General features: G+C 50.1%; 1 protein-coding gene across 1 annotated transcript in view; it reads right to left on the bottom strand.

Annotated features, from left to right (window-relative positions):
- Positions 1–14,724, bottom strand: part of LOC140215968 (uncharacterized) — a 41,916-nt gene extending 27,192 nt beyond the window's left edge. Inside the window, exon 1 of the mRNA XM_072286281.1 lies at positions 14,420–14,724. The gene's annotated coding sequence lies outside the window, so the exon portion shown is untranslated. The remainder of the gene's footprint in view (positions 1–14,419) is intronic.

The raw sequence follows: 14,724 nt of genomic DNA, 5'->3' as shown, positions 1-14,724 counted from the left end.
CTCGTTGGAAAAAGGCATCACGAAATTGCTTGCGCTTTAGAGACCGATGCACGATAGTCTGTTTACCGCTGTCTGGAATTACCACCTACCACTACAACCACGACCATCAGTCGCTTTACACAGCACAGGAGATAAGGGTTGCTAGCTTAAATCGAACAGCCAACGCTTGCGTCGCTGCTCTTGTCGCTTTTTAAGTGGCAGCTAGTGCACCTATGGCTGTTTGTGCGCGGAAAGCTTGGGAGCAGTGCAATCACGACACGCAAGCGGGTATTTCACGTTGTGTTTTTTTGTATTGCGCGGGAATCCGCAGTGAGCTGAAAAACACTAATAATTAATAGATGGAAAGAGAAAAACCGTTTATTCGAACGCTTTGCAAAGCGCTCTGAAACTTTCTAATTGGAATGTTTTTCCTAGCTTCTTTGCTTCAGAAGTTAGTTAATTAATCTTGACTAATTATCTAATGTGAGCCAAAGTGAGCAACATGCATTTGGTCGCATCGTCTTAGAGTACATCGGCATATTTTTAAACTCTGGCTAAAGTTAGCTAAGACACCCTGTATAATGCGTCAAACAAAACAAATAAACATGTTGCGCAATCTCAGATTCACAGATCACAGAATCTTAAGGCCCGCACTTCCCTCCCTCCACTCCCCCGATACATCGCGCGCGACGGAAGGTGGCGCGCTTCCTTCCCGCTTTTCTCCGTTGCACACAAAAGACTGACCCACCATCGTCGGCTCCCCCCGCTATGCTTTCACTCGCACATACAGCATGCCGCGCGCGCTGACGATGTTATCGCCCTTGGACTTCATACGGAACATGACGGCGACCAAAGGAATGCGTCTTGAGTGTCCACCTAATTGCTAGCGCAACATTATAGTAAGAGTATCCAGCAAGTGAAGAGTCCCAATGCCCATAACTTTTCGCAAAAGTAGTAACAAAATCGAACTTTCAGCATGCGACAATTCGATGCGCGGCAATAATGTCTTTCTGCGTGTGTGTGTGTGTGGGGGGGGGGGGGGGTGTGCACCGAAATGAATAAACGCAAAGGAAAGCATCTTAACCACAATCGAATGCCTACTTGGGGCACCTAATGTAGCTCCCTAAGGAATATCCAAGAAAACGTGAGATGCTTGGTCCACAGAGAACCATGTGCATGTTGCTCGTTATCCTACACTGGCGAGATAAGACTTTCCGTAGACGTTGCGAAAACATCGAAACGATGGTGATGCCCTCAAGCGAACGCGTTGCTATCTGTCGAGTCCCCACAATGGTGACGCCGAGCGACCATTGCTTCTTTTTCTCGTCTGCTAGCCAGAAAGCGTCGAAAACTCTCCGAGGCCAAAATCCGCTCAGCCAGAGAAAAACGAACGCGCACCGCAGTGCGCCGCGCGGTTGTCAGGGCAACACATGAAAAACGCATGACCTCTGGCTGGCTCTGGTAACCCGCGGGTAGCGAGAACAAAAAATTGGAGAGGCTCAATGTGTCCTCGCGAATAAAATTCAAAGTAGAAAAAATAAATAAGAACGCAGTTACCTTTGCTGGCTTTAGTGTCTTGACATGCATGGATGCTTTGGCGCAGGTGAAAAAGATGTTGATATTGTTTTCTGTGCCATGATGGCAAATATGAAACATCACAACGCTTCGTCTCATCGGACCTCGCTGCGTGCTTTGCCAACTTGTCTGATAGCGTATTGATTTGGCTTGTGTCGTTGTATGGTCCGATGTACGACTTTAGAAAAGTAAATGCAGCTTTGGCATCAAATGTTAATAAGAACCATAAACCCACAACGATCCGGAAATGAAAATGTAAAGCACGACTTTGGAAATGCCAATGCACCTTTCGCATCAAACATTATGTGATCTTTATACCTCTAAAGTTTCTTAATTGAAATCAGTGCGCTCCGTAGATTCTGCGGCCTCTGCGAGATGCCGCGGCGGGCCTGCTCGCCATCAAAGCGCCCTTGAAACTTTGTGCTCGGATGGGGATCCTTGCGTTATGTGACTCCAGGTGCATGGGCGTCGCCACGAAATCCAGCCCAAGTTCACAATCTTCGCGCCGAAATGTTTTTTCGGGTGCGAAAAATACATTCTAGAGAAAATCCAGAATGATTTCCGGCGCCGTGGGTTGTTTTGGTTGGCGGCACATCACAGCCCGAAAAAATTTCGGGGGGGGGGGGGGGGGGGGGCTGAAGCCCCATAAGCCCTCCCCCCCCTGGTTACGCCCCTGATACTAACACTAAGTTTCCTGAACTATAAGTATCTTAAATAGATTTTTCTTAATTTAATTATACTGAAATGTTTGCATTATTTATGCCTGTATTGTTCCCAATGCTTCATATTATGTTATACATTGTGTCGGACGGTTGACCTTAATTTCAATCTGTAAACAGAAAGATAACTTCTCTGTATACTCATTTTCTGCATGTATATTGATGTATTCTGCATGTATTGATTGTTTGTTTGTCTGATTGATTGATTGATTGATTTCAGTTAGGAGTTGCACACACACACACACACAGCTTCACACTGCGGTAGTTGGAGCAGGCGTCGCTGAGGTGACGGTCGATGTGGACCCGCCAAACAATTGAGAGCCACAGTCTGGCTCTGCAGCTCAGCAACGCAGTGCTCGCGTGACTCGACCATGGCGATATAGGCCAACTAAGCCTAGACCACGGTGTGAGGTGTGTCTTGCACTGTGGTACAGTAGTTCCTAACCGTTGAGGTCTCGTAACGGCGAAGCACCAGTCCTGGCGTGAGCTTGTACCAATTTTGCCGACAGGAATCCAATGGCAGCTCCTGTATGCCTCCCCCAGCCGTGGTGGACGCTCTTCAAGGCCATTTGTGGTTCGACAATAGGCGCCTGGAGGCCTTCCTTAGAAATATATGTAGGGTCCCATTTTGAGATAAGAAGCCCCCCAAGTATTCGAGCAGCAACCTGGGAGACATCTCTTCCCATTAAGAAAAAAGGTGGATTTCCGGTGGAACGGAGATTCGAACATCGTGCCTTCTGCATACGAGCTGGATACTCTAATATTATGCCGTTAGAGGGAGCGACTTTAACACGAGTTTCCAAAGCAGCCCAAAGTTAAATTTGAAGCGTTGCCAATCACTCGAGAGAAGCGAAATGAAATCGCCCGCAACAACTCGAATTTGCCTCCAGTGAAATGTTACGTCGGTTTACGTCGGTTCTGGAAACCACTTTGGCTGCACTTGCAATGTATGTGATTAAGTTTTATTCGCCAAAAAAAGTTACTGTTACGCACGAAATCCAAAAAGTTCACAGGGAGATGGAGGCTCGAAGTGACCAACAGCGGACGAACGAAGGAAGCACCGAGCACAGTGGCGTAGCTAGGTCGTCTGGCACCCGGGGCCCATAGGTCTTCTTTGTCACCCCTCCCGCCCCCCCCCCCCCCCCCCCATGGGTGTAGCCGGCGCAAAGAGGGGTGTCTTCAGACGTAAACGACACCCCCCCCCCCCCCACTGGCCCCCTTGCACCCGGGGCCCACGGCCCCCCGGCCCCCCCCCCCGTTAGCATTATGCGAGTATGTGCAAGCTTCGCAGTCAGCATCGATAATGGCGTCATGCGTGCTTGGCAAATGAAGTGTGGTTTATATTCCACGTGGTTTAAATGCATGCCCCGATTAATACATATTCATGAAAGTCGCGGTTACTTTCTTTGCGCACTTGCATTTACTCTACAAAACTAAGTCGTGCTCTCGATGACGCTTGTCAGTTTTCGGCGGCGACACGCAAATTGTGTGGTCAAATCGTTTCGCAATTGACGTCCCTGCTGTCGCCAGCTGATGAGGCTGGTGCATTCGCCGCGGCTGCCCTCGAGTAGCAACTTCAGCGTCTCTAGCGCAGTTCCGGTCTTGAATCCCTGCACGGCAGTAATCGCTTCTTCTGATATTCCTTGCAACTAAGCATCCGCCGTCACCATCCGTCCTGCCACCGTTTCAAGCTTCTTCGGCCACAGCGGTCAGGTCGGGGCTGGGAGGATGTGCGGCGGTATTCTCGTGGACAACTCGGACTCGTCCGAGACAGCCTTGCTCTCGCTGGCTTCATCGGGAGGCGTCGCTTCGGCGATGCACCCTTAATAAGGAGACGAGGGCGACGGTACCATAAATGCGGCGTGCTTGTGGGCTGCAGCTCGGTGCAAGTGGACCATGTGAAGCATGACTATGAGGACCACCTCTTCGCCGAGTGCCATCAGGTAGAGGACGCGCAGAAACCAGGCCACAAAGTTACACAGGGCACTTGCGCTTTCTTCGAGAATGTCTTTGCTGCAGCTGCTGGTGGGTTGGTCCCTCCTTGTAGCAATTACGTTGTGCTTGCCCTGGGCAGCGTTGCAGCAGGTCGTCTTTGTGTGTACGGCTTAACCGGCGGATCTTCTCCGTAGTATCGAACAAGGACGGAAAGCCACTGGTGAGCAGATCGCTGCCTTTGCGAGCACATCGGTACGCACATGGCCTTTTTCGACAGCCCTGCTTTCTCGGTCGGCATCTGGACTTGCTTGCTCGCTTTATATGTCATGGTGCGTACCCGCGACTGGAGATTGGCTATGAGGCCGGTGGTTAAGCAGAGAGGAGACAAAACTTGACAGAAGATATATATGAGGGCACAGTGCAAATTGTACAAAAAAATATACTAACTGATTTTGGTACTTTTGATGCGTTAGCATTCTTAGGCTATTTCACGGACTTTTCAGGGCTATCTACTATGTATGTTTGTATGTAACCGTTCTCCCACCAAGCTTCGTCACTGTATAGTAAATGGTCGAATGGTTAGAGCATCGGGCTGCTGTGCTGAGGGAACCGGGTTCGAAACCAACCGTTGGACCCACTTCAGTCCCTGAGTATGTGGCAATGCCTGCATATGTGCCGCCCTTTAACAAACCTCTTTCCCTTGGACATGGACACTGCTGACGCAGGACTGAGTATGTACCGCTCTTCAATGGAACTCTTTGATACCGACTTCGAGCGTTGGGTATGTGGCAATCGGTCTGTGCTATCTTCAATGAGCCTCTTTGATGCTAACTTGGGTCACTGGCTAGGTACCAGTAAGTGTGTGTCACTGTACAACAACTACGGTAAGTGTGTGTCACTGTGCAACATCTCTATTTTTCCTTTGTTTTGCTAATGTTCGCTGTCTGCCAGGCGCTGCCACTCAAGCCCTTGGTGAGGCTTTGGTAGGCCTGATTTTGGTGTACGAGAATTGATATGAATAAAAGTACTATCTATCTATCTATCTATCTATCTACAAGGACAAACCTCTAAATCTCTCCGACGCTTGGCGGGAATCGAGCTCACGTCCCACGGGTTCTCAATCACAGCAACCCGACGCTTAGCACGCTGCGCCACAAAAGCGCAGGTATGTGCCACTCTTCAAAGAACCTCTCGCTAACTTGACTCACTGAGTATGTGACACTGGGTGTTGAGCAAGCGAGGTAACAACTCTCAGCGTAATAGAAAATTCGAGTGCAGAGCAGTGGGAGAGCGTGCTCTCCAGCAGCGACCCTAGCCTCCAACGGAGGCTGGTGGATCATGCCCGACGAGCAGCCACGCTCATTGGTTACCTGGAATAGGGGCGCCAACCATGCAGGCCGGAGATCGTCATCAACCAATAGAAGATGAAAACATCCGGCCCGACCACTGAATTACTCTTTCTAGAGCAATAAAGTTTACTGCCTCTTCCTCCTCCCACGCATTGGCGCGCCATGCTTCTCATCTCGGAGGCCATTCACGAACTTCTCGGCAGTAGCGTTAGATGGCGATGCGTGTTTAGAAAAGCGCGACCGGGGAGCGCGGGTATCGCAAAACGCGTTTCTCAGCGTTCCCACGCACCGGCGCGCCATGCTTCTCATCTCGGAGGCCATGTGCGAACTTCTCGGCAGTGCCGTTAGATGGCGATGCGTGTTTAGAAATGCGCGACAGAGGAGCGCGGGTATCACAAAACGCGTTTCTCAGCATTCCCACGCACCGGCGCGCCATGCTTCTCATCTCGGAGGCCATGCGCGAACTTCTCGGCAGTGCCGTTAGATGGCGATGCGTGTTTATAAGAGCGCGAATTAGGAGCGCGGGTATCACAAAACGCGTTTCTCAGCGTTCCCACGCACCGGCGCGCCGTGCTTCTCATCTCAAAGGCCATGCGCGAACTTCTCGGCAGTGCCGTTGGATGGCGATGCGCGTTTATAAAAGCGTGACAGAGGAGCGCGGGTATCACAAAACGCGTTTCTCAGCGTTCGCACGCCCCGGTTAGATGTCACCGAGTTTTCTTAGAGTAGCGCTGAAGAGGAGTCCCCCTGCAGTACACGCCTCATACATAACTCCTTTTGACGGTGGCACTACCTTCTGCCGCTACATTGGTTTAGTGCTAAACTCATTACCGTCAAGAGTCATAGTGAGTCTGCCGAACTTTATTTCTTCAGATGTGTTGGGAGGTCGGTTTAGCGGAGGCAAGGAATACACATCTTGACAGGTCGAGAACGGAGAGTCGACAGGCTTTATTCAAAAGTAAAAGCACGTTTGCCGAGTGTCAGTGGTGGCACCCGCATCGGGCAGCCAGCTCGGTTCCAAGAAAGAGCCAGGGGCAATGAACTCCACGGCGAGGTAAGGCGAAGTGACGGATGGTCGCTACAGATGAATACGTGTGATTTAGGTAAGGACAGTGAAATTTAAGGTAATAAATCAAATTCAATTTGTACTTGCAATATCGTGAAATGTCAATTAATTAATCAGTAAGGTAACCAGGTATTCTTCTTGTGTCACAAAGGAATTCGCAGCTGGTCATACATTCCTGTGGCTAAAACCCAATGCAGACGTCCGAAAGAAGTTAATATGTTGAAGGTTTATAGCAGTGCCTAATTTTCGGAATGGCATTTTGAAATAACCCGCCGTGGTAACGTACTAGCTTCGGTATTGCGCGGATAGGCCCGAGGACGAGGGACTGAAACCCGGCCGCTGCGGTCGCATTTTCATGGGGACGAAACAAGGTAAATGTACCTGGTAGCGAAGCTTCCACAGACGTTCGAAACATGGCTGTTCATCGGCGGTTCGATGGGCTTAGCGCCAACTATGTGACGAGGTAACACTTCCGGATGAACAAAAAATAGAGTGACATTATATTCGTCGAAAGGAGGGCTGACGTCATTTTTGTTGTCAAAAGCGCGAAATCTATTTTGGGTGCCGCCTTTAGAGCATTATTTTCAAATGCCCAGCAGTTTACTCGATGGCCGTTTCGAGGTTTTAGCGGGGAAAGCAACGCAGCAAAACGACAGTCGTACTGGCATCGCAGTCGCACCCAGGCGCTAAACATCGTTTCTTTTCTGGTCGAAGAAAGTTTTCTGTGTTGAGCGGCGGCCTCATCGCCAACCAAACCCGTCCGCCAGCGCAGCCGCACGAAAGCAGCTAAGTGACCATTTCTCTGGCGGTCACAGCTCACGACACTTGACTGAACACATTGACTCACGATAGAATGCACCTTGAAAATACAAGGTATCAAACGCTGACAAGCAAATAACGCAACGTTTGAGGGGGTGGGGTTGTAGCAGCAGTTTTATTTAAGGGGGGGGGGGGGGGGGGAGCGCGCCTTTCTGCACACTCGAAAGGCTGCATTGCATTTGATAGCAGCCTGAACACCCCATTTTTCAGCGGGCACTGAAAAAGTAGCATTTGTTGTTAACGGTCAAGCGAAATAGGGTACTGTTGCTTTGCTCACGACATATATGTAAAGTTGACGGGAAATAATATTTTCACTGAAGGAAATCATATCGTTTCTGGTTTTTAATGAAAAAGTCGCAGTTTCGCCCGAAAGCCGAATCATCGATTGCGATAGCTAGGTTAGCAGACAGTTATACGAAGTAAGGATAGTAGTTTTGCAAGCCCTATAAACTTGGAAACATTCGCTTAGCGAATTAACAAGCATGGTGTTAGCGCGCACGAGCACACATAAACACCTCACACTCGATGAGCGCGGACACTCGCTGTCAAAACGTTGTTTTGAGCAAGCGCGGCAGCAGCAGTGAGCGAAATGACTTTCGTGCGGCACGAAAGTCATTTCGAAGATACGGTTGCGTGCGGCCTTGCAAAGTACGCACATTATTAGATTCGTCGGACAGTCCTACCGCTGTCGACCAGATTTAGGAGTCGTCGGACTATCTCGCCGCTGCCACCATTTGCAGGAGATGAAGGTCGAAGACAGGAACTCGGTGAACAGGATTTATTTACATATTAACAGTTTAAGCAGGATACATTGGCAGACTAGCGCGACTCCCATATGGAGCCCGCAAAACTAACATACAGCAAACAGTTTACGAGCACATAGCTCACTCCTACATTTCGAGTATGACAGAGCACTCAGCTCCCGACAACGAGCACGACACGAGCACACCCTAGCAGCCGGCAAACGCTGCTTATAAGCCCTTGCTCGACGTCATAGTTCGACGTCATTCAAGATGACCCGCCTTTTTGGAGGATGAGGTGGGTCGGAGCAGGAATGGTCGGGAAGGTTCGTCCAAGCATTGTAAACTCGCCGCCGCCCCGCACTATGGCTCACACACACAAAGGCACACACGTTCGAGCCCATACACACAAAGGCTCCGGAGTCAACAACCGAGGGCCTCGTAGAACTGTGCTCCGTCTGGTGTGGCGCGGCGGAGTACCACATTCCTGAGCTGACCGCGCGCCACGTGGCTGCCGGTCATCCGCAGTTCTCGGTACCGCCCAGCTTTCAGTGCCGACGTCAGAGGGCTTCGTAGAACTGCTTTGTCCCGGATGGCTCCGCCAAGTACCAATTTCCGGAGCTGATCGCGCGCCACGTGGCTGCCGGCCGTCCGCAGTTCTCGGAAGGGCGCCCCGACTGGTGGGCTTGGAACACGTGCAGCGGGCTGAAAGCTGGCACGTTGCCACCCCATACGGCCATTCTTAACAGCTCCTCCATGGCCCGGAAAATCTCGCCTGGCCAGTGCTGGCAACCGCTGGGCAGGAAGAGAATGGCTGGCGAGCAGGACGATGGCTTTGCTCTCTGCAACCCCTGCGTACTTGGAATGCCTTCAACCATCTTACAACAACTGGCACAGAAGAGCCGACCCGGCAACACAATACCGCTCAGCGTTCAAACGCCCGGAATTAGCTGCTAACCCACCAGGGCTCCTATCACAATTTCCATGCAAGTCACTCAACTGGGAATCCCAAATTTTGCCCCAAAATTTCGTGCCGCCAAAGCGAGCGTTCACGTTCCCCCTGAGTTCGACCAAACCCGACCGTCGCGCTGCACAAGAGTAAAGGTTTACGCAGAATTAAACCGAAGCCTTTCAAACACCTATACTCAAACATAACTTCAGCAGCATAACTTCGCGAACAGCCTGTTCCTACCCTATCACAGTGGCGTACTTATCTCATGTACTGCTGCCACTGAACCGTCTGGCCAACTCCACAGGTACGTCATCACAGACGCGCTAAGTTTGAGGTCCCTATTCCGAACACGTGCTTGCATCATACAAAGATTTTATCACGCTGACTCACATTTGTTCCTTTAATCCACACAGGACACATTCCTTAAACCAACAACCACACTTGCGTAACTTACGCATCACAGAGGAACCTTCGAACAAATGTGTCTTTTACTAACTAGCTCTTCGCACGCGTACTAGAGAAGTCAGAATATGGCTGCCTTCGACACACCCGAGCAACCCAGTCATAAACGTTCTGCTTCCTTCCGTCCACACAGGACACGCGCTAATGGACCTAAGAGCTCTTCTCAGTGCAAATCACGCACTTACTGAAAATCTACGCGCTTAACCTTAGAAAATTCAAAAACACTTAAAAAGAAAGAAGGTTAAATAACACACACGCGCGTTACGATACGCCTCTCAACGATAACCTTGACCTTCAGGTTACTCACGCATACACAAAAAGAAAGCCTATATACTTATTAATGAACACCTCGCGAGACTACAGGTTTACTTTAAACGCGTCTTTCAAATCTCGAGCTTCCCAAACAAAACATAAACAGAGCTCATACCTTACATATTGAAAGAAATCCTAGTCTCAAATCGCGAAAATTTGCAAATGTTCAAAAATAAAACAAAACAACAGGTTTTCCTACTACAGAAGCTCTTGGCCTCCCGTTCCCGATTGCTTACGACTGACTCATACTTTCAGCCGAACCCGAGGTGGTCGTGGTTTAAAAGCTACTCTGGCTACCGAGGAACAACAAAAGGGCTGACTCACTATCAGCTCCCCCAAGACGTTACGGTCTCCTGCCAATTTGCGTCCTCGCGCCCCGCTTTCAACATGACCTCGACTGACCGCGTCGCTACTCCCCACCTGGTCTCGTCTTGCCACCTTGCGCTTCTTTGTACTGCACGCTGAGCTTCGAAGAGAACGACGGAACGACCAGGAATTTGACTGCCCCGTGCCCTTTGTCCGCGTCCGTGCAGAACAAGCTTCTCGGTCCCCCTTTGACCGGTGGCTCGAACGTGTTTGATGCGTCAACATAGTCCCTGACGACCGCACCTGTCTTTTCTCCGCGCCCTGCCCTTCTGGGTCTCTCGCCGTCTTTGGCGGCGCTACATTAGTCACCGCATTCCGATTCTTTCGGCGCTTCTTTCTGCGGCGCTTTCTCCTCGAACTCTCTTTCATGCCGTCATCTCGCGCCTCGTGCTGGCCGTTACACATCTCGTCGGCCCGGATTGGTCTCTTACCCGCACAGTCTGAGTGATTTACATTTAAATCTACTCTCACTTTGCCTCGACTGGCGGACAGCTCAACCGACTCTGGAACAATGCAGCAGGCTTTACTCGAGTTATGCAACTCGCACTCTTGCGAACTGCCCTCTACTGCACTGCCCAGCTCACGCTGTGCATCTGCACACAGCCCGTCGGTATCGATCGCTGTCTCACGCGCACAGTCCGAATGATTAACAACTGAATCATCCCTATCTAGGCTATCTAGACTGGCGGAGAGCCGCACCGATCCCTGAACAATGCAATTGTTCTCTCGTGAGCTACGGAGCTCGCCACCCCGAGAACTACTCTCAACTGCATCGTCCAGCTGGCACATTACTTCTGCACGCAGATCTGACTCGACATGGGTGCTCGCGTCTGTCAAGTCCGTAGTATTCTGTACCTCGCTAACGACCTCGCTACCATGTGATGCGACGCACACGCGCGGTAACTGTGCCAATTTGTTCGCAGCTGGCCTAGCTGTCTCTATAGTCATCTGTTGGCACAGCACCTCGTCGCTCTCACTCTGGCCTTTAACGGCCTCTGCTGCCACTAAGGCTTCGTTAGCTGCTAGCACTTCGAATTCACTTGTGAACGTGCTGCTACTCTCACAGGTACTACTACTTTCCTCGGGTTTTGAACAAAATCTGCTATTTACTTCCTGCCACTTTCGCTGCGTCCAGCTTACAGATTTCTCAAGCCTCTGTTGTCTCTGTGCCAATAACTGATCACAATACTGTATCTCTTTGATCAGTGCTGCCTTCTTTCTCTCATACTTTTGCTCCCGCTCACGCTTACGTTCCTGATACTCACGTTCATCCTCACGTTCGTGACGCTCACACTTAAGAGTAAGTTCTTGAAGCTCACGCTTCCGTTCATTCTCGCGTTCTTCACGCTTACTCTCACTCTTACGTTCACGACGCTCACGCACCAGTGGTTCCTGTCTTTTACTTAGAATTCGTTTGCCCATTTGTTCTATGAATTTCAAATCATTGTTACTTTCTAGAATGGTTTTACGAATCTCTGATTCCTTCAAGTCCTCATCTACGTTTACCTCGATCTCCTCACACAACCACAACAGGTCAGCTCTCGTCAAACAGATTAGGACCATGGTCGCTACTTTAAGCTTTGGCTCTGCTGTCACACAATACTTGTTGCGATACCCACGCAAATCAAAATACATGTAAAAGATCCCAGCGAATCAAATCCAAAAACACAGTGAAATTGAAGCCTGGTAAATCTTACAGCCACAACCAAACGCTTACCCACTGAAGCAGCACCATATCACCAGTCCTTCCCTGCCGTATCCAGTCAGTTGCAAGAGGTGGTCAATTTCAAGTCGCCTCCAACTTGATCAGGATGCCGGTCGGTCACCATGTGCCAACGTCCGTCAGCTGCCGTTGCTGTCTCCGAGTCGTAGGCCGATTTAGGAGCCGTAGGCCGATCTCACCGCTGCCATTCAGTTATTAGATTTGGCAGACGTAGCTGTGGAGATGAACTTGGGACGACAGGGCTAGGCGAGCAGGATTTAATTGCAGGATTTACGTTTAAAACAGGACATACATTGGCTGACTAGCGCGACTCCCATATGGAGCCCGCAAAACTAACATACACCAAACAGCTTACGAGCACACAGCTCACTAGTACATTTCTAGTATGACAGAGCACACAGCTCCCGACAATGATCACGACACGAGCACAGTCCGGCAGCCGGCAAACGCTGCTTATAAGCCCTTGCTCGACGTCATAGTTCGACGTCATTCAAGATGACCCGCCTTTTTGGAGGATGAGGTGGGTCGGAGCAGGAATGGTCGGGAAGGTTCGTCCAAGCATTGTAAACTCGCCGCCGCCCCGCACTATGGCTCACACACACAAAGGCACACACGTTCGAGCCCATACACACAAAGGCTCCGGAGTCAACGACCGAGGGCCTCGTAGAACTGTGCTCCGTCTGGTGTGGCGCGGCGGAGTACCACATTCCTGAGCTGACCGCGCGCCACGTGGCTGCCGTTCATCCGCAGTTCTCGGTACCGCCCAGCTTTCAGTGCCGACGTCAGAGGGCTTCGTAGAACTGCTTTGTCCCGGATGGCTCCGCCAAGTACCAATTTCCGGAGCTGATCGCGCGCCACGTGGCTGCCGGCCGTCCGCAGTTCTCGGAAGAGCGCCCCGACTGGTGGGCTTGGAACACGTGCAGCGGGCTGAAAGCTGGCACGTTGCCACCCCGTACGGCCATTCTTAACAACATGTTGGCGAAGTCGAAGCCGCTGGCCCTCCCTTTAAACCCCTACATGAAGTAAAAGTAGCGTCATTTCCTCTCTCCTCCTCCTGCACCGGCGTTCACTCTCTCTTCTGTCGACCGTTGTTCTCCCTACGTGGTGCTGAACAAGGAGACGCTCTCATCGAATCAAACGTTGTCGCTACGTGTCACTCGCGCTTTCAGGTCGTATCTTTATCGGATTTTTTTTACGTTATATTATGAGCGGCTGCTGAAAAATCAAGAAAGGACGTCTGAAAGTCGTTATTAGTCGTGAAACACTAAGCCACACCACGCGCGACCTCTGCGTTGGTTGATTTAGCGCCGTCGACTCCGTGCTTCAGTAGTTTCAGTCCCTTGTCGGCCAGAGGCCAACGTACACAGCGGGTATTATATATATATATATATATATATATATATATATATATATATATATATATATATATATATATATATATATATATATATATATATATATATATATAGCTGTCTCAGTTTTCCCTGACTAGTGAGCTACCAATAAATCGTCGGAAGCGGTCTGTCTATGATGACGCCGAAGTGGCTTCGCTCGCTTGCAGGGTATACCTTACGCAGCTCCGTATGTTCTCTTTTTGTGGACTTGAGAAGCGCGGCAGCTGTCAGATCACAGGTGTGTGCAAGGAAGCTACTGCTGATCATATTGACGATTGCATGTATTGCGCGCGGGCACGAGAAATCCTGCGCTGCATATTCTATCAATTATCTTATCAAAATGGGCGCAGAGTAAAAACGATCAGTCAACCTCCAAGTTTCTGACAAAGCCACGCAGGAATTAGATTACTCTGGAATCGAGGGCCTTGCAATGTGGATAGCGCTACCAGTAGTTTTTCCGAGGGATTGTTCATTTCCGAATATTGGATAACTGAATAAATGCGCCCGCAAGACGTGATCTCTCATTTATATAAAGTGAAGGAGCAAGCAGTCAAAATAATGATCCCCGTCTATATCCAATGTGAAGCCTATATATTTTTTTTTCACCCATTTGTATGAGCATTTGGTGGAAGACGTGACATCATTCAGATGTGCTTACGTCATGCGAACCACTTCCCCTACGCTGTTTCTACATTTACAGCCACAACTAAAAAAATCAGTTCGTCTTTCCGCAGGTAAGCGCCCCTCTTTTCCTACGTCCCGTCATCACTTCTTAACATACGGTGATACACTCAAAAGGTGCTGTTCGCATACATTCAGAGCAAACAAAGACAATACCATGGAAGGTATGACCGAGTCGACAAAAAGCACGTGCGTTTGAACACGACTTGATTGAAGTCGGGCACGAATGTTGCAAATAAACGCAGAACGAACATGCGCCACTTGGGAGAGCGAGAAACTAACGAAGCCGTAGACAGGGCAAGTGGCAGCATATGAGATTAGTGGTGAGCAAAGAATCGCTCGCTTACCTCAAAGAGCCGGGACCGCTGCGTTGGGACGGAATCAGCGTGGCGGATTCTTTGAAGCCAGACGTTCCTCCACGCCGCGTATCGCTTGGCAGATGGAAAGCGGACGAGTCGCTTGAAGCCAGATTCACGTGTGCTGCATACGAAGTCACAGCAACGCGGCATCACGAGCACGGAACAACGCTAGAAAAGCACAAAGGAAGCGCGAAACGTGATGCCTGCGTACGCCGCTCGCAGTGTTTGACACCGTGATGTCGGCAGAAGCACAAACAAGCGAGAAAAAAATAAAAAAACGCGAGAGCATGTGA

Source organism: Dermacentor andersoni, chromosome 2 (assembly GCF_023375885.2).
Source record: "Dermacentor andersoni chromosome 2, qqDerAnde1_hic_scaffold, whole genome shotgun sequence".
In the NCBI taxonomy this organism is placed as follows: domain Eukaryota; kingdom Metazoa; phylum Arthropoda; class Arachnida; order Ixodida; family Ixodidae; genus Dermacentor; species Dermacentor andersoni.
The sequence above is the reverse complement of the archived record's forward strand: the minus strand, read 5'-3'. Positions and strand labels throughout refer to the sequence as shown.